The 24,060-nt window shown below is 47.3% G+C and overlaps 1 protein-coding gene across 3 annotated transcripts in view; it reads right to left on the bottom strand.

Annotated features, from left to right (window-relative positions):
• Window positions 1-2,194, bottom strand: part of CIITA (class II major histocompatibility complex transactivator) — a 242,012-nt gene extending 239,818 nt beyond the window's left edge. For 2 of the 3 annotated variants that reach the window (XM_068244683.1, XM_068244685.1), the window contains exon 1: window positions 2,149-2,187. The gene's annotated coding sequence lies outside the window, so the exon portion shown is untranslated. Of the gene's footprint in view, window positions 1-2,148 lie in introns of all 3 variants that reach the window. The other variant, XM_068244686.1, reaches the window with a different exon arrangement.
• Between the last annotated feature and the right edge of the window lie 21,866 nt (window positions 2,195-24,060).

The following is a 24,060-nucleotide window of genomic DNA, read 5'->3' as shown; positions in this document are numbered from 1 at the left end:
GTTAAGAATTTGCCATAAATTTTGCATTACATTTTACCTTCCTGATTGCGAATTTGAATGGGAAATTACAATTATGCGAAATTCAAGCTCAACACTACTTATAGCAAGACAGGGCTGTAAAGTTCGAACAACCGATATTTCTTTAGTTTTGCAGCTAAATGAAGCAGCTTTTACATCAGGCTGTCATGGCTGCAGTTTAGAATTCAGTCTTAGAAATGTAGCCCTTAAAGTCATTGGGATCTGCGTAATAAAGAACGAAACCAGATACTTACCTAAGGAGAGAAAAGGTTCTGGGTCCTAATGAGCCTTCCCTCTCCTCTGCCAGTGCCCTCGGTGCAGTGCTGGCTCCCCCATTCAAATCCCTCGCCGCGGGGGACTTCGGAAGTCTTCAATAGCCGAGTTCTCCTGAAGACAAGCGGCTCCTTACTGTGCATGCGCGATTGCGCGATAGAGGGCGCTCGCGCATGCACAGTATGGGAGTACTCAGGCTCCCGAAGATTTTTCGAAATCACCTTCGCCGGCGGAAGGAGCAGTATTTGACCAATTTAGTCAAATACTGCTCCCGGGGACAGCGCTGCACCGAGGCCACCGGGAGAGGAGAGGGAAGGCTCATTAGGACCCGGAGCTTTCCCTCTCCAATGGTAAGTATCTGGTTTATTTTTTTATCAAGCGGTTCCCAATGACTTTAAACAGAAAGTCAAAAATATGAGACTCCAGGATAATTCTATTTACTAATACTTCTACACATAAAATGTATTATCTACATTTATTATAAGTTTATTTACAAGTCAGGTTTGCTTGAGGCTAGATTCACAGTGGGACGTTATTGTCCTGCATTTATAAATTCGCATAACGCAGGTTACCGCACTGCAATGTTAACCCTATGTGATGTTTACAGTGCGACATTAAATTCGCGTTGTAAATGTTGCGTTTATTGTGACGCATTGCTGCAGTGTTACAGACACTAAACACAGATGTTAACAGATATAGGGAAGCATACTTTTCATTGCCTGTATACTCTACCGTATCTACTGTATGCGGTGGTAAATAAGCTTTAAGGTGCATTGCAAATGTTTTGATGCGTTGCATTGTAATGTTGCGTTGTGACTTTAACGTCACATCAAAACGCAACGTCCTACTGTGAATCTAGCCTTACCAATTTGACCAGTATTAATTAAATCACAACCAACTTGACAATAACAGAACAATCTGATCAAGTGGTTGTAATTTTCTACCTGTATCGTGTTGATACAATGAAGAGGATCAATCTGAGTACAGTTCATTTAATATCACTATATCAAACACTTAATTTTTTGATTGTTTAAACAATATTATTATAATAATCATTCCACTGATATGCATTCCAGCGGTTCTGGAGGTGTGTTTAGCTTCTAAGGGTACAATGGTTAATTTGCATATATTCAGCAGTGTTGCTCTGGGAGACATCTCAAGCTCACTCCAACCTAATTTATCGCAAATTCTTTCTGTTTTAGGAAAGCAAACTTTTGTTTTTCATTCCACTGAATAACTGGATAGTAACTCATTCAGCAGTGGTAATGAAATAGCCCGTCTATGAACGCCAGTATGTGTTATTGCACATACATAGAACCTTATACATTCATGTACACAGTACTTTTTGTTTGAGGCTACATTCACAGTGAGACGTTATTGTCCTGCGTTAATATAAGTTTTATAATATAGATTACTGCACTGGAATGTTAAGCCTATGCGACATTCACAGTGCGATGTTACCATTGTAAATGTTGGGTTGTGGTAACACACTGCTGCAGTGCGTTACCTCTAAACACAGAAGGTAACAGATACAGGGAAGCATACTTTTCATTGCCTGTATGCTTCCCTGTATCTACTGTATGCAACGATAATGCAGCGTTAAGGTGCATTGCGACTTTTTTGTTGTGCTGTAATTTTGCATTGCGACTTTAACATCGCATCACAAAGCAATGTCTCTCTGGGAACCTAGCCTGAATCATTATTTTTTTATAACAATATAAATTATCTTCCTTTTCCCTTTGAATTCAAAGCTTTGTAAGTTGATAATGTTATGGCATGTATTATTATCATTGTTATTGTTATTATTATACAACTGTGATATAACAATTCTGCAGTATTAAACCTAAGCATACATACCTTTTCACTTCAGTGAGAAAGCTTAATTCGTATTCCTGTCTTTTCAGATGCCTGAAGTATATCTCGTAAGAATTCTCTGTCCGTTTGTTTCTGAGTTAAATCTTCACAAACTGGAACTGAAGATGGTTTTGATGCTCTGTAATATATAATTTAATATGACAGAAAAATCCCCGTCTCCATGCTTATCAAGCAGTATTCCAAAGTAGAAAATGAAAGCAAATGTCAGGCTTCTGGTAGTTCTCTCTCTCTCTCTCTCTCTCTCTCTCTGTATGTATATATATATATATATATATATATATATATATATATATATATATATATGTATATATATATATATATGTATATATATATATATATATATATATATATATATATATATATATATATATATATATATATATATATATATATATATATATATATATATATATATATATATATAGTATACACGAAGTGGCCTAAATATTAGAAACACCCTCTAATAACTAGCTGATGCACCTTTAGCTGTGATCACAGCCAATATTCTTCTTAGCATGGAGTCAATAACATGATGATACCCTTGCTGAGGAATGACCCATGCTGACACAATGGTGGCTGTAAGCTTAGGTGGCCACACACCGTACAATTTTTAAATATCTGTTCAATTCAAGAATAGCAATCAATTTTTCTGATTGATTGTAGCAATTCAAAAATCTGTTCAATGCACCACCCACCTATGTTCAATGTTTCCCTAATCATGAATAAAATAATTGAAAGCTCAGAAAAAAATGATTGGAACTGTACATCAAGTAATTGACAATCCATCACACACCATACAATGCTTGATAAAAAATGGTCTGAAATTTCCAACATGTTCAATCTCCAAATATTGAAAAGAACAGGAAATTCGATCAAATTCGTCAATCGAAAATAAAGAAAAGCTCTCAATTTTTTGGGACAACAAATCAAAATGATCGAATTGGTGAAAAATTGGATCTTTTAATTGTATGGTGTGTGGCCACCTAGTCAGATTGGATGGTGGCGTTTCCAAGCTTTGAAATGATATTTCAACTTTGTCCCACAAATGCTCAGTACAATAGAGGTCAGGGGACTGAGCTAGCCATGGAAGCAGGTTATACTCTAAATTGATGTTCCTCAAACAATTTGATACCGATGAAGCACGGTGGCAAGGGATCACAACAGGCATCTTTTCATATTTTTCTGTGATACTAAAGGCAATCTTGATGGTCTCCTGCTGCCATCCATTTGCAAAGTCCATCTTGTTGTATGTTGGGCAGTAGCTGCTGCTGTTGATGCGTACTGGTACTCATTTCTGTTTTCAACACCTGGCTTAAAGCTTCTCCATGAACATGATATATATACAGTACATTTTGTCGCTATTATCCTTGTTCCTTTTATGCGAACATTAAGTTGACATATTAGTGATCAGTCGGTTACCATGACAACCTCTCATTGCCATGGTGACCCCTTGGTTGCTTTGGAAACTAAACATTGCCATTGCAATCAATCACTTGGTTGTCATGGAGACCATTGCATTGCTATGATGACAATGAGGTTGCCATGGCAATCATTTCATTGCATTAGCGACCACTAGGTTGCCATGGCAACAGTTTTGTTTCTATGATGACACTCAGTTGCCATGGTGACCGTTCTCTTGCTAATCAATGGTTCCCATAAAAAGCACTAGATTGCCATAGGCGACCGTTGTCATGACTACCACTTGGTTGCCATAATGACCACTTGGTTGCCGAGGCGACTGTTGCCATGGCGAGCACTCGATTGCTATGGCGACGGTTGCCATGACAAGCACTTATTTTCCATGGTGACTGTTGCCATTACAACCACTTGATTGCCATGGTGGCCATTTGGTTGCCATGGTGCATGGCGACTTGCCCTAGCAGCCACTTAGTTGCCGTGGCGACCACTTGGTTGTTACGGTGACCACTAGGTTACCATGGTGACTGTTCCCATGGTGACCACTTGGTTGCTATGGTAAATATATTCAGCTGCCTGGTGACCACTCGGTTGCCATGGCAACCACTTGGTACAACGGCAACCATTCCATTGACATGGTGACCACTCGGCTGCCATGACAACCATTTGGTTAGTATTTCCACAGAAATTGGATTTCTGTGGAAATACCGCATTACTGCAACTTGGTTATTTTATTCCATTCACTCAGAAGAATTAGCAGAGGCGTAGCAATAGGGGGTGCAGAGGTAGCCACCGCATCGGGGCCCTTGGGCCGAAGGGGCCCCGAAGGGCCCTCCCTCAATTACAGTATTAGCTCTCTATTGGTCCTGTCCTCATAATAATCACTTCTATAGATACTTTGAATAGTGCTAATCATTAACAAACTTCTCCCCATCCCCTTCTTACACCTCTGACATTGTAGTTGCCTTTGGCAGGTTTTGGTGCGCTGTACCAATTGTTATGTATGGAGTGCTTGGGGGGCCCATTGTAAAACTTGCATCGGGGCCCACAGCTCCTTAGCTACGCCACTGAGCATTAGACAAATCAGAGAATACAAAGTCAACTCAGAAGTATTTGGGCAATCAAAGATAGCAAAGAATGACCAAAAAAAGATTCCTCAGAAATTGGAAATCCGCAAAATCGGTTATTAGTACTTACAGAAATCTGAATTTCTGCAGAATCGGGAGATCTGCATTTTCAACCATCCCTATTAGTCAATACAGCGTCTTCCAAAATATGTAGAGGTTGTGTTTTTTGTATATATAATGGTGTCAGGGGCGTAACAATAGACCCTGCAAGGGATGCAGCCGCAAGGGGGCCCAGAAGCCGCATGGGGGCCCGTAGGGGGAGAAGGTTATTTTCTCTGTCCTGAGAGACTGACAAATAAGGGTGTGAAGAGAAAAAGCTTTCTGCTTTCTGCACAATTTTGCTAATGACTGCATCTGCTCAGCCACTGATAAGGAATCGTACAAAGTTTTGTAGACAAAGATTTGTAGACAGTCTATATTGAGTGTGCAGCAGGCTCTTGTGTACAGAGCCCAGCCCCCAACCTCTGCAGCCCTCCCCAACTGTGTTCTATAGCGATGCTGGAGGAGTCTGCAGAGCCAGTTCTGCTCCATCAGAGATGGACAGAGTGAGTGTAATAAGCTGAGGCTGGGAGCACACACGTCTATGTTTTCTGTATATGTTTTCTGCATACCATGTGTGTCTATGTGTGTGAAAACATGCATGTTTTATCACAGAAGACAATGTAACTGATAGAGAAAATGCCTGCACTGCAGTGGTTCACTGCTGTCTATTTTTATCCTCATGGGGAAAACACATTCAAGTGTGTACTAGCCAACTGAATAACATTGCTTCTCAGTTTACCTGTGCAGAAAGCGAGAGGGCGGGGGGAGGGGGGGGGGAGGCCCATCCAAGGTTTCGCAGGGGGGCCCATTGATTTCTAGTTATGCCCCTGAATGGTGTTGGTTATTTTGTGTGTAGAGTATTTGAGAAAATTGGGCCCAAAATCTGTTCTGTATAATGCTGTGGTCATTAAACTAAATGTTGTTTACTCAGCCTTTATCCTATTCTCCCCTATAGATGGGAGGTGAAATGCAGCGATGGGGTGTGCTGGAATACCTCCTATGACGTTAAGTACCCCCATGAGTTAGGAGGGCTTTTTGGTTCCTTTTATCCCCCTATACATTTGGTTCATTTTATCCCCCTATACATTCCTAGTAGTTTGGGTCACCCTGAGCTGCTTGGTTACTATTTCCCTATTTCATACAGCTTTATCCAGGGGCGTTTCTAGGGTCCCTGGAGATCAGTGGCACCTGTGGGCACCAGGAGGGGAGGTAAATGGGCGTGGCCATGCGGTGAGTGGGCGTGGCCATGGGTGGGGCCAAATGTACATGAACTTAGCAGCGGTGTAAGCTACGGATAACGGGCCTGCCCATCGAAATATTGGACGGAGCCCCCTGTCCTTTATTTCGATCATTTACAATCAGTATAGGCATAGATCAAAGATGTATACGCACATACAATTTTGATTGGTCAATCACTGACCCCCAATTTCCCACCCCCGTGCAGTAAGTGGGCCAACAGACAATGAATTTTATGAACAGAGCTAAAATTGGCTAATCAAAATTGTATGTGTGTACCAGGCTTTACAGCTAATACTGTACATACTGAAAGTAGCAGGGATCAGCATACAATACAGCTGGTTTACAATCAATAAAGGCACAGAGTAACACCTTACACTGTACACACTGGAGGTAAATCAGCACACAGTGCAAGCACTAGAGAACAGCGTATACTGTACATACTGTAGGCAGCAGAATTCAGCACACTGCAGCTAGCGTGCCAAAAATATGACGATCACGTTGTGTGGCGTGCTTATCGCGCCGCACCAAAAAATGGGTGGGCCATGGACCAGAATATAGGTGTGGTAACGGGTGGAGACAAATTTACATGAACCTAGCAATGGTGGGACATCAGATTAGGACAGTGGTGGCGAACCTTTTGGAGGCCGAGTGCCCAAACTGCAACCCAAAAGTCACTTACCGGTATCTATCGCAAAGTGGCAACAGCAATTTAAACTAAATACTGTACAAACGTTTTAACTCATACATGAACATTATGGAAAATCCAAGTTGAAAATAAACTGTGAAGATAAACAATTTCATCCATCCTACTCCTGAAAAATGTATTCAATTTTTTAGAACCTCCCAGTTTTATTTTCTGTTTTAAAACGCTAAAAAAGTAGGTTTAATGCTATTGTCTCATATGATAAGGATTCAGCTTTTCCCATAGTCTCGCAGTTAGCAATCATGTGACCCCCAACAAGACATATTCAGCAATCATGAGGCCCCCAACAAATCAGGAGGCCCCCAACAAGACAAATTCAGCAATCATGAGGCCTCCAACAAATCATGAGGCCCCCAACAAGACAAATTCAGCAATCATGAGGCCCCCAACAAGACAAATTCAGCAATCATGAGGCCTCGAACAAATCATGAGGCCCCCAACAAGACAAATTCAGCAATCATGAGGCCCCCAACAAATCATAAGGCTCCCAACAAGACACATTCAGCAGTCATGAGGCACATAAATAGACAGCATTTCACATAAATAGGCAGAATGCCCCCTTAATATGGTAGCCCCCCCAAGTTAGGTAGTGAGTGACAGGGACCCCCAGGTTAGCTAGTGAGTGACAGGCGCCTCCAGTTAGGTAGTGAGTGACAGGGACCCCGATAGTGAGTGACAGGGAGCACCTTTAGGTAGTGAGTGAGTGCCAGGGAGCCCCTTTAGGCAGTGAGTGAGTGCCAGGAAGCCCCTTTAGGCAGTGAGTGAGTGCCAGGAAGCCCCTTTAGGCAGTGAGTGAGTGCCAGGAAGCCCCTTTAGGCAGTGAGTGAGTGCCAGGGAGCCCCTTTAGGCAGTGAGTGAGTGACAGGAAGCCCCTTTAGGCAGTGAGTGAGTGACAGGAAGCCCCTTTAGGCAGTGAGTGAGTGACAGGGAGCCCCTTTAGGCAGTGAGTGAGTGACAGGGAGCCCCTTTAGGCAGTGAGTGAGTGACAGGGAGCCCCTTTAGGCAGTGAGTGAGTGACAGGGAGCCCCTTTAGGGAGTGAGTGAGTGACAGGGAGCCCCTTTAGGGAGTGAGTGAGTGACAGGGAGGCCCTTTAGGGAGTGAGTGAGTGACAGGGAGCCCCTTTAGTGAGTGAGTGCGTGCCAGGGAGCCCCTTTAGTGAGTGAGTGCGTGCCAGGGAGCCCCTTTAGTGAGTGAGTGCGTGCCAGGGAGCCCCTTTAGTGAGTGCGTGCCAGAGAGCCCCTTTAGGGAGTGGGTGCGTGCCAGGGGAGCCCCTTTAGGGAGTGAGTGAGTGCCAGGGGAGCCCCTTTAGGGAGTGAGTGAGTGCCAGGGGAGCCCCTTTAGGGAGTGAGTGAGTGCCAGGGGAGCCCCTTTAGGGAGTGAGTGAGTGACAGGGAGCCCCTTTAGGGAGTGAGTGAGTGACAGGTAGCCCCTTTAGGGAGTGAGTGAGTGCCAGGGAGGCCCTTTAGGGAGTGAGTGAGTGCCAGGGGAGCCCCTTTAGGGAGTGAGTGAGTGACAGGGAGCCCCTTTAGGGAGTGAGTGAGTGACAGGGAGCCCCTTTAGGGAGTGAGTGCGTGCCAGGGAGCCCCTTTAGTGAGTTAGTGCGTGCCAGGGAGCCCCTTTAGTGAGTGAGTGCGTGCCAGGGAGCCCCTTTAGTGAGTGCGTGCCAGGGAGCCCCTTTAGGGAGTGGGTGCGTGCCAGGGAGCCCCTTTAGGGAGTGGGTGCGTGCCAGGGGAGCCCCTTTAGGGAGTGAGTGAGTGCCAGGGGAGCCCCTTTAGGGAGTGAGTGAGTGCCAGGGGAGCCCCTTTAGGGAGTGAGTGAGTGACAGGGAGCCCCTTTAGGGAGTGAGTGAGTGACAGGGAGCCCCTTTAGGGAGTGAGTGAGTGACAGGGAGCCCCTTTAGGGAGTGGGAGCGTGCCAGGGAGCCCCTTTAGGGAGTGGGAGCGTGCCAGGGAGCCCCTTTAGGGAGTGGGTGCGTGCCAGGGAGCCCCTTTAGGGAGTGGGTGCGTGCCAGGGGAGCCCCTGTAGGGAGTGAGTGAGTGCCAGGGGAGCCCCTTTAGGGAGTGAGTGAGTGCCAGGGGAGCCCCTTTAGGGAGTGAGTGAGTGCCAGGGGAGCCCCTTTAGGGAGTGAGTGAGTGCCAGGGGAGCCCCTTTAGGGAGTGAGTGAGTGCCAGGGAGCCCCTTTAGGGAGTGAGTGAGTGACAGGGAGCCCCTTTAGGGAGTGAGTGAGTGACAGGGAGCCCCTTTAGGGAGTGAGTGAGTGCCAGGGAGCCCCTTTAGGGAGTGAGTGAGTGCCAGGGAGCCCCTTTAGGGAGTGAGTGAGTGCCAGGGAGCCCCTTTAGGGAGTGAGTGCGTGCCAGGGAGCCCCTTTAGGGAGTGAGTGAGTGACAGGGAGCCCCTTTAGGGAGTGAGTGAGTGACAGGGAGCCCCTTTAGGGAGTGAGTGAGTGACAGGGAGCCCCTTTAGGGAGTGAGTGAGTGCGAGGGAGCCCCTTTAGGGAGTGAGTGCGTGCCAGGGAGCCCCTTTAGGGAGTGAGTGAGTGACAGGGAGCCCCTTTAGGGAGTGAGTGAGTGAGTGACAGGGAGCCCCTTTAGGGAGTGAGTGAGTGACAGGGAGCCCCTTTAGGGAGTGAGTGAGTGACAGGTAGCCCCTTTAGGGAGTGAGTGAGTGACAGGTAGCCCCTTTAGGGAGTGAGTGAGTGACAGGGAGCCCCTTTAGGGAGTGAGTGAGTGCCAGGGAGCCCCTTTAGGGAGTGAGTGAGTGCCAGGGAGCCCCTTTAGGGAGTGAGTGAGTGCCAGGGAGCCCCTTTAGGGAGTGAGTGAGTGCCAGGGAGCCCCTTTAGTGAGTGAGTGAGTGAGTGAGTGACAGGGAGGCCCGTCTCTAGCCGCCGCCGCTCCCCCCCTACCTCTCAGCAGACCTCAGGATCAGCGGCGACCCGACCAGATGTATGAGCGGGCGCTGGACGCACCCGCTCGATATGCGGAAGTGATGTCACTTCCGCATATCAGTGCGGGCGCTGGGTCCTAGCGCCCGCACGATTGGTCGCCGGCTCGCCGCCTGATCCTGAGGTCTGAGACGCGGCGGCGGCGGCTGGAGGGAGCCGCTGACAGAGGGGGCAGCGGCGGCCGGGAGATCCGTGGCACCCCAGGAAAGATTGGGGGCACGTGCCCCCCTAAAACAGGGCTAGCGACGCCCCTGGCTTTATCAATCCCTGCCATGTACTGATGTGGGCCAAAAGTCCGAAACAGGCTGTCTACATGTGGGTTTGATAAGGCTGTGTAAAACTTAAAGCTATAAGCTTGCTATACACCAGCGGTTCTGGATGCTTGCTTGGCTTAACAAGGGCGAAAAGGGATAATTTGCATATTCAGTAGAGCATTGTGGGTAACCACAAATGTTCACTTATAACTGAATTATTGCAAATTTCCTTCTGTTTTAAGAAGGCAAATTACACCAAGCTTTGCTTTTTTAGTAGGAGGGCTTTTTGGTTCCTTTTATCCCCCTATACATTCCTAGTAGTTTGTAGAGATGGGAAGTTCGGATCTTTTCAATGATCCGGATGATTTGAATCGGATCATTGAAGAGATCCGGATCTTTGATCCGAATCTCGGATCATTTTACTACCGAAGCATTCAGGGGTGAAATGAATAGCAGGACAGGTCTTTCCCTGCTGTGGACAGGAGAAGGGGAGGGGGTGGACACACAGAGAAGGGGAGAAGATGGACAGAGGGCAGGGAGTGGACAGAGATGGGAGGAGGGACGAGCAGAGAGCAGAAATGTTTGTTTGCACACAATATCCACATGCTGCAATCATATGCTTTACATGTATTTCACCTACATGTTCATCTGTGTACTTTGAAAGCAAACGTCGCAGTGAAAGAAAGCATTCCCCGAAGTGAAGTGCAGCTGTTTAGTGCCGAGTGCAGGAGGATCATATTGCACAGCAGTCACAGTGCCTGCAAAGTTACTGAGCTGTGCTGAGCCAAAAGTTTCCAATGTGATCACTGTGCACAACTACGGAACAGACAGCCTATAATGGGCAGCACATTTCAGCCAGTATGTGTGCTCTACACATATCTGGCAGTGGCACCGATGTCCCCTCTCTCATTTACCTGTTTCCCTGCAAGGCTGGCTCCCCTCCAACTCAGCGATCCATCCCTGCTCTGCTTCCAGGACCCCGCTGCCCGCTGAGAGGGGGGCGTGTCGCTCCTTGCCCCGCCCCTTTTTCGATCCGAATCACTCATTTTGATGATTCGGATGATTCGACTCACAAAATAGATTCGGATCAAAGATCCGAATCGTTCATGATCCGGACAACACTAGTAGTTTGGGTCACCCTGAGCTGCTTGGTTACTCTCATGAGTTAGGATGGAGGGGGTTTTGGATAATATTAAGGCCAGGTGATGGTGTGAGCAGAGTTCTCCATTAAAGAGAATCTGTACTGTAAAATTCTTACAATAAAAAGTATACCATTCTATTCATTATGTTCTCCTGGGCCCCTCTGTGCTGTTTCTGCCTCTACCTGCTGCAATCTTGGCTTGTAATTGCCATTTTTATGCAGTGTTTACAAACAAAAGGCATAGAAATTTGATATGCTGAGAGTAGCTTAGTGTGTGAGTCATAGAGAGTGTGCAGGGGGCCTGGAGAGGGTGTGTATAGCTTCTGCCAATGACAAGCAGTGCAGCACATTCCACACATTCCAGCCAGAGCCGACAGAAGAGAGAAGATTAGATCATTGTAACGGTCGGTGTCAGCACACAGAGAGTATCTGATTATTGATGATCTGCAGTATCACCAACAATACAGATGTATACCTGATTATTAGTGATCTGCAGAATCACCAATAATACAAGTATGGCTAACCTCTGGACACCTAATAAAGTGTAAGTGTTTGGGTGCAACCGTACTTCAAAGCTTTAATGAGGCCTCACCAGAGGGGCTGGTGAGGTATAAACAGTACACAGAGTGTGTACTAACGGACAACCTCCAGCAAGCTGGAGAGACAATACTGAAGAGGCTTAATCTCCGGAGGGGCAGGTGATTCAGACTATACTGCAGATAAATGACTACCCGAGGTGCGGGTGAGTCAGACTGTACTGCAGCCTACGAGACACAGTAATACTAAAATGTCAGGTACCTAATGAGCAGGTAATTAAGGCTAAACTATAGCCTAGCAGAGCTGCTAAACCAGCAGAGCTGGCACAGTAACACCTCACCAGTGGCGAGGGCCCACTGGCGAGTAGAAGGGTCAGACAGGCAAGGTTCTGCAACAGGGAGGTAAGTATCGGTACAGAATCGTGAGACAAGAGAGCAAACGGTAATCAGGCAGAGGTTCAGCAACAGGTAGGCAGATAGGCGAAAGTACAGGATCAGAAGGCAGGATCAGAGTAAGAGGAAATAGCTAAGAGTCATACACAGGAGATCAAACAGTAAGCAATATCCTAGTCTGGGTGTGAAATCCGTAGCATCAACACCAGGGAACTAGTCTAACAAATAACAATAACAGATAACAATATCCTAGTCTTGGTGTGAAATCCGTAGCCTCAACACTAGGGAACTAGCCTAAGGTCTGAGCGCTAACACGCAAGTATTCACGACAACAGACAATCCTAACTGAAGCCCGGAGGCTTATGAAGCAGAGGAGACCCCACTGGCACGCCCCTCCGATTCAGCCAATCCTGGGCGCCGTGGGACTCCTCTGACGTCAGCCGACCAAGCGGTCAGCTGACGGGCTTCCTCCACGCATAAAGGTCCCGTCTGTGCACGCGCCCGCGCGCTACGGTGACCCCCTGCCCAGAGAAGCGTTACGTCCTCGTCGTCCTGGACGCCGAGCGTACGGATGGCCACATGGAGGCAGCTGCGGCGGCGGTGCTGTTCGCCGCAGCTGCCTCGTTTCTCACAGTACCCCCCCCCCTCTAGGCGTGGACTCCGGACACGCACCACCCGGCCTATTTGGATGCAATCTATGGAACTCCATCCTGAGTTCTTCTGCATGCATGCGAGAGAGTGGTACCCAGGATCTCTCCTCAGGACCATACCTTCGCCAGTGGACCAGATACTGTAAAGGCCTACGTACTCTTCGAGAATCCAAAATCTTCTCTATTTCATACTCTGGTTCTCCGTTAATCACCACAGGGGGAGGAGGAGTAGCATCTACATGAACGGCAGGCTTCAAAAGGGAAACATGGAATGTCCTACCACCCCTGAAACTGGGGGGAAGTGACACCTACTGGGCACATATACCCCTGGCTACATATACTGGGCACATATACCCCTGACTACATATACTGGGGACAATTACCCCTGACTACATATACTGGGGACATATATCCCTGACTACATATATTGGGGACATATACCCCTGACTACATATACTGGGGACATAAACCTCTGGCTACATATACTGGGGACATATACCCCTGACTACATATACTGGGGACACCTGGCTACATATTCTGGGGACATATACACCTGGCTACATATACTGGGCACATATACCCCTGACTACATATATTGGGGACATATATCCCTGACTACATATATTGGGGACATATACCCCTGACTACATATACTGGGGACATAAACCTCTGGCTACATATACTGGGGACATATACCCCTGACTACATATACTGGGGACACCTGGCTACATATTCTGGGGACATATACCCCCCTGCCTACATAAACTGGGGACATATACCCCTGACTACATATACTGGGGACATATACCCCTGACTACATATACTGGGGACATATTCATCTGGCTACATGTAATGGGCACATATACCCCTGGCTACATATACTGGGGACATATACCCTTGACTACATATACTGGGCACATATACCCGACTACATATACTGCGCACATATACCCTGACTACATATACTGGGCACATATACCCCTGGCTACATATACTGGGAACACCTATACCCCTGGCTACCTATTCTGGGGACATATAACCCTGCCTACATATACTGGGGACCTATAACCCTGGCTATATATACTGGGGACATATACCCCTGACTACATATACTGGGGACATATAACCCTGGCTAGTGGCTACATATACTGGGCACATATACCCCTGGCTACATATACTGGGCACATATACCGCTGACTACATATACTGGGGACATATACCCCTGACTACATATACTGGGGACTACTATACACCTGGCTACACATACTGGGCACATATACCCCTGACTACATATACTGGGGACATATACCCCTAACTACATATACTGGGGACATATACCCCTGACTACATATACTGGGGACATATACCCCTGACTACATATACTGGGGACATATACCCCTGACTACATATACTGGGGACTACTATACACCTGGCTACATATACTGGGCACATATACCCCTGACTACATATACTGGGGACATATACCCCTGACTACAGATACTGGGGACATATACCTCCGGCTATATATACTGGGGACATATACCCCTGACTACATATACTGGGGACACCTGGCTACCTATTCTGGGGACATATACCCCTGCCTACATAAACTGGGGACATATACCCCTGACTACATATACTGGGGACATATACCCCTGACTACATATACTGGGAACATATACCCCTGACTACATATTCTGGGGACATATACCTCTGGCTACATATAATGGGCACATATACCCCTGGCTACATATACTGGGGACATATACCCGACTACATATACTGGGCACATATACCCCTGACTACATATACTGGGCACATATACCCCTGGCTACATATACTGGAAACAACTATACCCCTGCCTACATATACTGGGGACATATAACCCTGGCTATATATACTGGGGACATATACCCCTGAGTACATATATTGGGGACATATAACCCTGGCTAGTGGCTACATATACTGGGCACATATACCCCTGGCTACATGTACTGGGCACATATACCCCTGACTACATATACTAGGGACATATACCCCTGACTACATATACTGGGGACTACTATACACCTGGCTACATATACTGGGCACATATACCCCTGACTACATATACTGGGGACATATACCCCTGACTACATATACTGGGGACATATACCTCTGGCTACATATACTGGGGACTACTATACCCCTGACTACATATACTGGGGACATATACCTCTGGCTACATATTCTGGGGACTACTATACCCCTGACTACATAACCTGGAGACATATACCCCTGGCTACATATACTGGGGACATATACCTCTGGCTAAATATACTGGGGACTAAAATACCCCTGACTACATATACTGGGGACAGCTATACACCTGGCTACATATACTGGGGACTACTATACACCTGGCTACTTATGGAACATATACACCTGGCCACCTATTCTGTGCGCTCCAATGTGAACCGAGCCTAAGTGTATTTTGGGGAACAGCTGCCAGATGATGGGCTTGATTCACAAAAGCGTGCTAACAGTTAGCACGCTGGTGAAAAGCCCCTTATCACGCCTAAACTCAGTTTAGGCGTGATAAGTTTAGGTGTTATAAGTTTAGGCGTGATAACTATAGCACCAACTGGGTTAGCACCGCAGTGCACAGCTGATCAAAAGTTTTGCGCTAGCAAAGTCTGGTGCGCGCGAAACGTCGCATAGAGTTTAATGGCGCTGCTTTGCGCGCAGGACTTTGCGTGCGATCTAAACTTATCTAAACTTATCACGCCTAAACTTATCACACCTAAACTTATCACGCCTAAACTGAGTTTAGGCGTGATAAGGGGCTTTTTACCAGCGTGGTGCAATGGTTATCACGCCTAAAGTCTTTTAGGCGTGATAACTGGGTTATCACCGCTTTGTGAATCAAGCCCTATGTGTATGTTAGGTGAACGGCTGCTGCCAGATTACGTGTATTTTGAGGAACTGCTGCCAGATTGTGTATGTTTGGGGGACCACTGCTGCCAGATTACATATATTTTGGGTGTTACGTTTATTTTGGGTGATCCGCTGCCAGGTTTCATGTATTTTGGGGAACTGCTTCCAGATTATGTGTATGTTGGAGGACCTGCTGCTGCCACATTGTCTATTTTGGGGGAACCACTGCCATATTATCTGTATTTTGGAGGAACTTCTACCAGATTACGTGTCTTTTTGGTGAAATGCTGTCAGATTACATCTATGTTTGGGGGCTACACTACGGCAGAGCTCAAACTTCCTCGGCAGACCTTTTACATCACTGCTAAGGTCATGTATATTTGGCCCCACCCATGACCATGCCAATGTTATGCTTGACCACGCCCATTTTTTGGCGCACCACACAGGTTTTTGGGATGAGTCCACTCACCCCTGTTCTTTTCCCTTTATTTCCTTTACTAAGAAGACTCATGACTCATTTCCTGTTGCTGCCCTGAGATCACTGTATTGACAAACAAGCTTTTAAACAACTTTCCCATGGCTGAACTCAATGTGTATATTTGGTTCCAGAAATAGGACAGTTTTGCTATACGTAGCTAAATTAAAATCCAACATCCTATTATTTATTTTCACTACCGGTATATCCTGAATTGGGATGCACAGATTGGTGCATAGGCACCCTCTCCCCTACTGCATGACCTGCATTATTCTACGTAAAGCCTTGCTTTGGACTGAGTTCTTGGTAATGCTTATCTAGACCCTTCTAAAGCCTAATAAATCCCAACAGCAACATCGCTATCACAGTTTCTCACCCATAAAATATGTACCCTAAAGTGTTTTCCTTGTTTAAAAAAAAAAACCTCTTTGAATGCAGAGCACAGTGCGGTGGAATACTCTTCAGAGACACTCACCGACAACGGTTTCCACGTGGCTCAGTCAGAGACCTACTCCCTATTCACTTGTATTGGAATGTGTGCATGTGACTTCTGCTGGGCAGTGAGCTAGAGAACTTGGGAGCCAAAATAAAACAGTGATTCAACACGCCAGGATACTTTCCTGCTGGCTCCCATCATCTAATTCTGACTCTCATATTCCCATTTGGTGATGGACATGGCCAGCATGGACACACTAACTGCGGCTACACAACCCTGTACATAGCATGCTGTGTTTTCTGACATGGTTAGCATAAAAGCACAACTGAACTAAAAATAAATATCAGAGCTGGCCATACCCGGGGTTTCTTCAGTCTCCCCAAATCATTGGTGTCCCCTCAGCTTATCTGGCCTACACTCTGTCTTCTTGCCCGCCCCCCGTTCAAAGCTCTTACTGAACCCTGGTGAAGCAAGGGCACATGCCCTGTCTTCTCCACCTGCCCCGTTCAATCACCCTCTTGAATAGCTGTGCTCAATAGGAGCATTCTGGGTATATGTGGTTCAGACACATTTGGAACCGTGCATGCGCAGGATGCTCCTGGCTGAGGCTCCAGTTAAAGGGGAACTAAAGTTAAAGGAATATTGAAGCTGCCATATGTATTTCCTTTTAACCAATACTAGTTCCCTGGCAGCCGTGTTGGTCTATTTGGCTACAGTAGTGTCTGAATCACACCAGAAACAAGCATGCAGCTAATCTTGTCAGATCTGACAATAATGTCAGAAACATCTGATCTGAGCATGCAGCTTCTTCAGGGGCTATGGCTAAAAGTATTAGAGGCAGAGGATCAGCAGTTACCCCGGACACCAGAAAATAAACGCAATGGGCAACATGTCAGCACAAAATAAACGCAATGCGGCAACATGTCAGTATAAAATAAATGCAATGCGGGCAACATGTCAGTACAAAATAAACGCAATGCGGGCAAACATGTCAGTACAAAATAAACGCAATGTGGGCAACATGTCAGTACAAAATAAACGCAATACGGGCAACATGTCAGTACAAAATAAACGCAATGCGGGCAACATGTCAGTACAAAATAAATGCAATGCGGGCAAACATGTCAGTACAAAATAAACGCAATGCGGGCAACATGTCAGTACAAAATAAACGCAATGCGGGCAACATGTCAGTACAAAATAAACGCAATGCGGGCAAACCTTTCACCAGAAAATTAATGCAATGCAGGCAAACATTTCACCAGAAAATTACTGCAATGCGGGCAAACATTTCCCCAGAAAATTAACGCAATGCGGGCAAACATTTCCCCAGAAAAGAAACGCAATGCGGGCAAACATTTCCCCAGAAAAGAAACGCAATGCGGGCAAACATTTCACTAGAAAGTAAACGCAATGCGGGCAAACATTTCACCAGAAAAGAAACGAAATGCGGGCAAACATTTCACTAGAAAGTAAATGCAATGCGGGCAAACATTTCACCAGAAAATAAACGCAATGCGGGCAAACATTACACCAGAAAAGAAACGCAATGCGGGCAAACATTTCACCAGAAAAGAAACGCAATGCGGGCAAACATTTCACCAGAAAAGAAACGCAATGCGGGCAAACATTTCCCCAGAAAAGAAACGCAATGCAGGCAAACATTTCCCCAGAAAAGAAACGCAATGCGGGCAAACATTTCCCCAGAAAAGAAAAGCAATGCGGGCAAACCTTTCACCAGAAAAGAAACGCAATGCGGGCAAACATTTCCCCAGAAAAGAAACGCAATGCGGGCAAACATTTCACCAGAAAAGAAACGCAATGCGGGCAAACATTTCACCAGAAAATAAACGCAATGCGGGCAGACATTTCACCTGGAAAAGAAAGCATTTACTCACCTGGCAGAAGTCTCCGGCCTCTGGCGCGCTGCTCCCGGGACCACCTTCCTCCTGCTCATCTCCAGCGCTGACAGGGCTACGGCAAGATGGCGCCCAAAGCCCTGTACTGGAGACACAAATAGTCTCCAGTACAGGGCTTCGGCAGCCATCTTGCCGTAGCCCTGCTCGCCTGCCGGTGTCGGAACTGACACCGGAAGAAGGAGGCTGGAGCGAGGCAATGAACTGGCACGGTGTCTATAGACGCCGCTGCCAGTTCATGAGGATAGAGTGGCCAGAGTCTCGGGACGTCCCGCTGCTGAAAGCGGGACGTTTCCCGGGACCTCATGCAGCCTGGGACAGCGGACCCCGAATCCGGGACACGTCCCGGGCAATCCGGGACGTCTGGTCATAGCCAGCCTTTGCCCTGAGCGACCAGAGCGGTCGCTCAGGGCGGCAGCTTCCAAGGGGGCGCCTATAGCTGGTTGCCTATACTGAGGGCACCAACACATGACTTCCTATACTGGAGGCACCTATATCTGCCTACCTTTACTAAGGGCACCAACATCTGGCTACCTTTAATGAGGGCACCAACATCTGGCTACCTATACTGGAGGCACCTACGCCTGGCTACCTATGGGGGGGGGATGGAGACCTTCAACTGACTTCCTATACTTGGGGCACCTATGCTTGGTAACCTATATGGAGGGCACCTACACATGAGATCCTATACTGGGGGCACCTATACCTGGCTACCTACCTATACTGAGTCTGAAGGCTTTTTTTTGGGGGGGGGGGGGGGGGCGCACTGCGGCTATAACGCGTGGTGCAAATTGTCGTTGCTGTGCATTCTAAATAGGGGGAGGGGGGGAGGGCGGCTAACTGTCCCACTGATTGTTTTTAGTAATATTCCTGAAAGGTTCTAGCCTTCATTTTTAAGTGTATTCAGGATAATGCACTCTTTCCATCCATTCGTGGGTATTAACCACTTTACCCCCGGCGGTACGAATTTCTCCGTCCCTTTTTTCCCCCCTAAAAAACCAGGGACGGAGAAATCCGTACCTTCCGCACTACCGCCGCTGTCTGCGCTCCCGCCGCTCGTGCGCGCGCACCCGCCGCTCGTGCACGCCGCCGCCCGCTCGCCCGGAGATCAATGAACGGGAAAATCCATTCCCATTCGTTGATCTAGCCCCCGCAATGATCTGCTGCTTCTTTCAGAAACAGCGAGATCATTGTGAGTCTCCCAGCCTCCTACTGCTTCCTGTAAGCGTCCTTCCGGACGCTTACAGGTCGCATGTAAACAAACACTCTGTGGCCATCTTGTGGCCAAATAGTAAACTACACCCTAAAAGCATTTTACATATACAAACATTACATTTACACAATAAATTAACTCATTACCTCCCACACTCCCCAATTTTTATTTTTTTTTTGTAATTAAAAAAAAAAAAAAATACAATAAAAAAAAAAAACATAACCAGTTACCTTAGGGACTGAACTTAAATATTTATGTCAAGAGGGTATAACACTGTTACTTTATAAACTGCGGGCTTGTAATTAGGGATGGATGCAAAACTGAAAAAAATGCACCTTTATTTCCAAATAAAATATTGTCGCCAAACATTGTGATAGGGACATAATTTAAATGGTTTTATAACCGGGACAAATGGGTTAATACATTTCATGGGTTTTAATTACAGTAGCATGCTTTATTTAAAAACTATAATGGCCGAAAACTGAAAAATAATAATTTTTCCCCACATTTTTTCCTATTTCCCCATTAAAACACATTTAGAATAAAATAATTCTTGGCATAATGTCCCACCTAAAGAAAGCTTAATTGGTGGCGAAAAAAACAAGATATAGTTCATTTCATTGGGATAAGTGATAATAAAGTTATAGACGAATGAATGGAAGGAGCGCTGAAAGGTGAAAATTGCTCTGGTGGTCAGGGGGTAAAACCCCTCAGTGGTGAAGTGGTTAATAGTATTTTTCTATTATACATATGTGACGTGTAACAGAGATCTGAGCTTTTGGTGTGATGTGTCACAACATCAAAAAGGTTGGGAACCACTGTCCTAGGAGATATCTCAGGAGGGAAGATGAATTGCATATGGGCCTGTGTGTGTGTGCGCATGCGTGTGTGCGCACACGGGAAGAGGATGAAGGGGGGCACAAAAATCAGGTTTCGCTCAGGGCGCTGTGAAACCTAAGGCCGGCCCTGCGTCTGGTCACTCTAGCTTAACCACTTCACCCCAAAGGGGATTTTACCCTAACGGACAAGAGTGATTTTCACCTTTCAGTGCTCATGCCTTTCATTGCCAATAGCTTAATCACTACTAATCACAATAAAATGATCTATAACTTGTTTTTTTCACCACCAATTAGGCGTTTTGGGGTTGATATTTGTTTTCAGTAATTACTTTATTTTCTATGCATTTTAAAGGGAAAAACATGGAAAAGAATGAAAAAATACACGATTTCTCCGATTTTATCCCCTATAGTTTTAATATAAACACTGCTACTGTACATAAAACCCAAACATTGTATCAGCCTATTTGTCCTGGTTATCACAAGATTTGAATTGTGTTCCTAGTACAAAGTATGGTGACAATATATTATTTGGAAATAAAGGTGTATTTTGTCTATGTTGTGTTGTGCACTAGAGATGGGCCGAACGGTTCGCCGGCGAATGGTTCCACGCGAACTTCGGTGGTTCGCGTTCGCGTCCCGCTGGCGAACCTTTGCGGAAGTTCGGTTCGCCCCATAATGCACCTTGAGGGTCAACTTTGACCCTCTACATCACAGTCAGCTGGCACAGTGTAGCCAATTAGGCTACACTAGCCCCTGGAGCCCCACCCCCCCTTATATAAGGCAGGCAGTGGCGGCCATTACGGTCACTCGTGTGCTGCCTGCGTTAGTGAGAGTAGGGCGAGCTGCTGCAGACTGTCTCTCAGGGAAAGATTAGTTAGGCTTAACTTGTTCCTGGCTGGCTGCATACCTGTTCTGTGAACCCACCACTGCATACCTGTGCTGTGAACCCACCACTGCATACCTGTTCAGTGAACCCACCACTGCATACCTGTTCTGTGAACCCACCACTGCATACCTGTACTGTGAACCCACCACTGCATACCTGTTCTGTGAACCCATCACTGCATACCTGTTCAGTGAACCTGCCACTGCATACCTGTGCTGTGAACCCACCACTGCATACCTGTTCTGTGAACCCATCACTGCATACCTGTTCAGTGAACCTGCCACTGCATACCTGTGCTGTGAACCCATCACTGCATACCTGTTCTGTGAACCCGCCACTGCATACCTGTGCTGTGAACCCACCACTGCATACCTGTTCTGTGAACCCACCACTGCATACCTGTGCTGTGAACCCATCACTGCATACCTGTTCAGTGAACCTGCCACTGCATACCTGTGCTGTGAACCCATCACTGCATACCTGTTCTGTGAACCTGCCACTGCATACCTGTGCTGTGAACCCACCACTGCATACCTGTTCAGTGAACCCACCACTGCATACCTGTTCAGTGAACCCGCCACTGCATACCTGTTGTGTTCAGTGAACCCGCCACTGCATACCTGTTGTGTTCAGTGAACCCGCCACTGCATACCTGTTGTGTTCAGTGAACCCGCCACTGTATACCTGTACTGTTCAGTGAACCCGCCACTGCATACCTGTTCTGTTCAGTGAACCCGCCACTGCATACCTGTTCTGTTCAGTGAACCTGCCACTGTATACCTGTACTGTTCTGTGAACCCACCACTGCATACCTGTTCAGTGAACCCACCACTGCATACCTGTTGTGTTCAGTGAACCCGCCATACCTGTTCTGTTCAGTGGACCCGCCACTGTATACCTGTTTAGTGAACCCGCCACTGCATACCTGTTGTGTTCAGTGAACCTGCCACTGCATACCTGTTCTGTGAACCCGCCACTGTATACCTGTACTGTTCAGTGAACCCACCACTGCATACCTGTTCTGTTCAGTGAACCCGCCACTGCATACCTGTTCTGTTCATCAGCCAGGCGACCATATGGGCTGTAAAGCCACCAAAACCTGCACTCTCGCCATGGTGCGCACCAGTCCAGCACGGCCGTTACTACACAAACAGCTGTTTGCGGTGCGTTACACGGTGAGTTTGGTGTGTCAGTGTGAAGCAGTACCTTAATTACACTACCTGATTGATGTATACACATGCAAGATGTTTTAAAGCACTTTAGGCCTGTCATTTAGCATTCAATGTGATTTCTGCCCTTAAAACGCTGCTTTGCGTCAAATCCAGATTTTTCCCGGGGACTTTTGGCGTGTATCCCACTCCGCCATGCCCCCCTCCAGGTGTTAGACCCCTTGAAACATCTTTTCCATCACTTTTGTGGCCAGCATAATTATTTTTTTTTTAAAGTTCGCATCCCCATTGAAGTCTATTGCGGTTCGCGAACTTTAACACGAACCGAACCTTTCGCGAAAGTTCGCGAACCCGGTTCGCGAACCTAAAATCGGAGGTTCGGCCCAACTCTATTGTGCACTCGCACGCACAGCTTAACTTATAAAAACGTCCTGGAACCGTTAAGAGGCTCCAGCAGGACGTTTTAATACGCCTACTTGTCTTTAAGTGGTTAAAAGGAAATAAACATGGCAGCCTCCATATCCCTCTCACTCACAGTTGTCTTTTAACAAGCGTGGGATAATGCGTCCTTCATGTAAGTCAGAGCGAGGGGACAACAAGCTTAACCTCCATGGCGGTACAAAAAATCCGCCAGGGGGCAGCGCAGCACCTTTTTTTAAAATTTTTTTTTTTAAAGGACTTACGAGTCGAAAAAGACCTAAAAAGTTAAATACCTGCATGTAATAGCAATGCACGGAGGGCGCCGTCCGCGCCCTCCGTGCTGTTCCGCCGGGTCCCCGCAGCTCAATGTGCCCTTCCTCCTCCACAAAGATGGCCGCCGGAGCTGGCCGCCGCTGCGCAGTCCGCATATGCGCGAGTGCAGCTGCGCAGCTCTAGGGCCTCCCCCCCTGATCCACGCAACAGTAGCGTGGATCGGGGGGAGGCCCTAGAGCTGCGCAGCCGCACTCGCGCATATGCGGACTGCGCAGCGGCGGCCAGCTCCGGCGGCCATCTTTGTGGAGGAGGAAGAGCCCGACCCGGGCTGGGGGGTCGGGACCGGCCGGGGGGCACATTGAGCTGCGGGGACCAGGCGGAACGGCACGGAGGGCGCGGACGGCGCCCTCCGTGCATTGCTATTACATGCAGGTATTTAACTTTTTAGGTCTTTTTCGCCTCGTAAGTCCTTTAAAAGCATGTAGCTAGCCTAGCGCTAGCTACATGCTTCCCCCCTCCCTTCGCTATCCCTCCCACCCCTCCGATCGCCGCCGGCGCTTTTGCCCTGCAGGGAATCCTGTTCTGAATGGGATTCCCTGTATGGGCTTCCCCGTCGCCATGGCGACGATCGCGATGACGTCACCGACGTCGGCGGGTGCTCCGATCCACCCCTCAGCGCTGCCTGGCACTGATTAGCCAGGCAGCGCAAGGGGTCTGGGGGGGGGGGGGAAAGGCGACGCGGCGCGGCAGATAGCGGTGAATCGGCGGCGGGCAGCGGCGATCAGACCAAACACGCAGCTAGCAAAGTGCTAGCTGCGTGTTTGAAAAAAAAATATGTAAATCTGCCCAGCAGGGCCTGAACGGCACCCTCCGGTGGCTTACCCCGTGTCCAGCACGGGGTTACCGCT

Source organism: Hyperolius riggenbachi, chromosome 7 (genome assembly GCF_040937935.1).
Source record: "Hyperolius riggenbachi isolate aHypRig1 chromosome 7, aHypRig1.pri, whole genome shotgun sequence".
In the NCBI taxonomy this organism is placed as follows: domain Eukaryota; kingdom Metazoa; phylum Chordata; class Amphibia; order Anura; family Hyperoliidae; genus Hyperolius; species Hyperolius riggenbachi.
The sequence above is the reverse complement of the archived record's forward strand: the minus strand, read 5'-3'. Positions and strand labels throughout refer to the sequence as shown.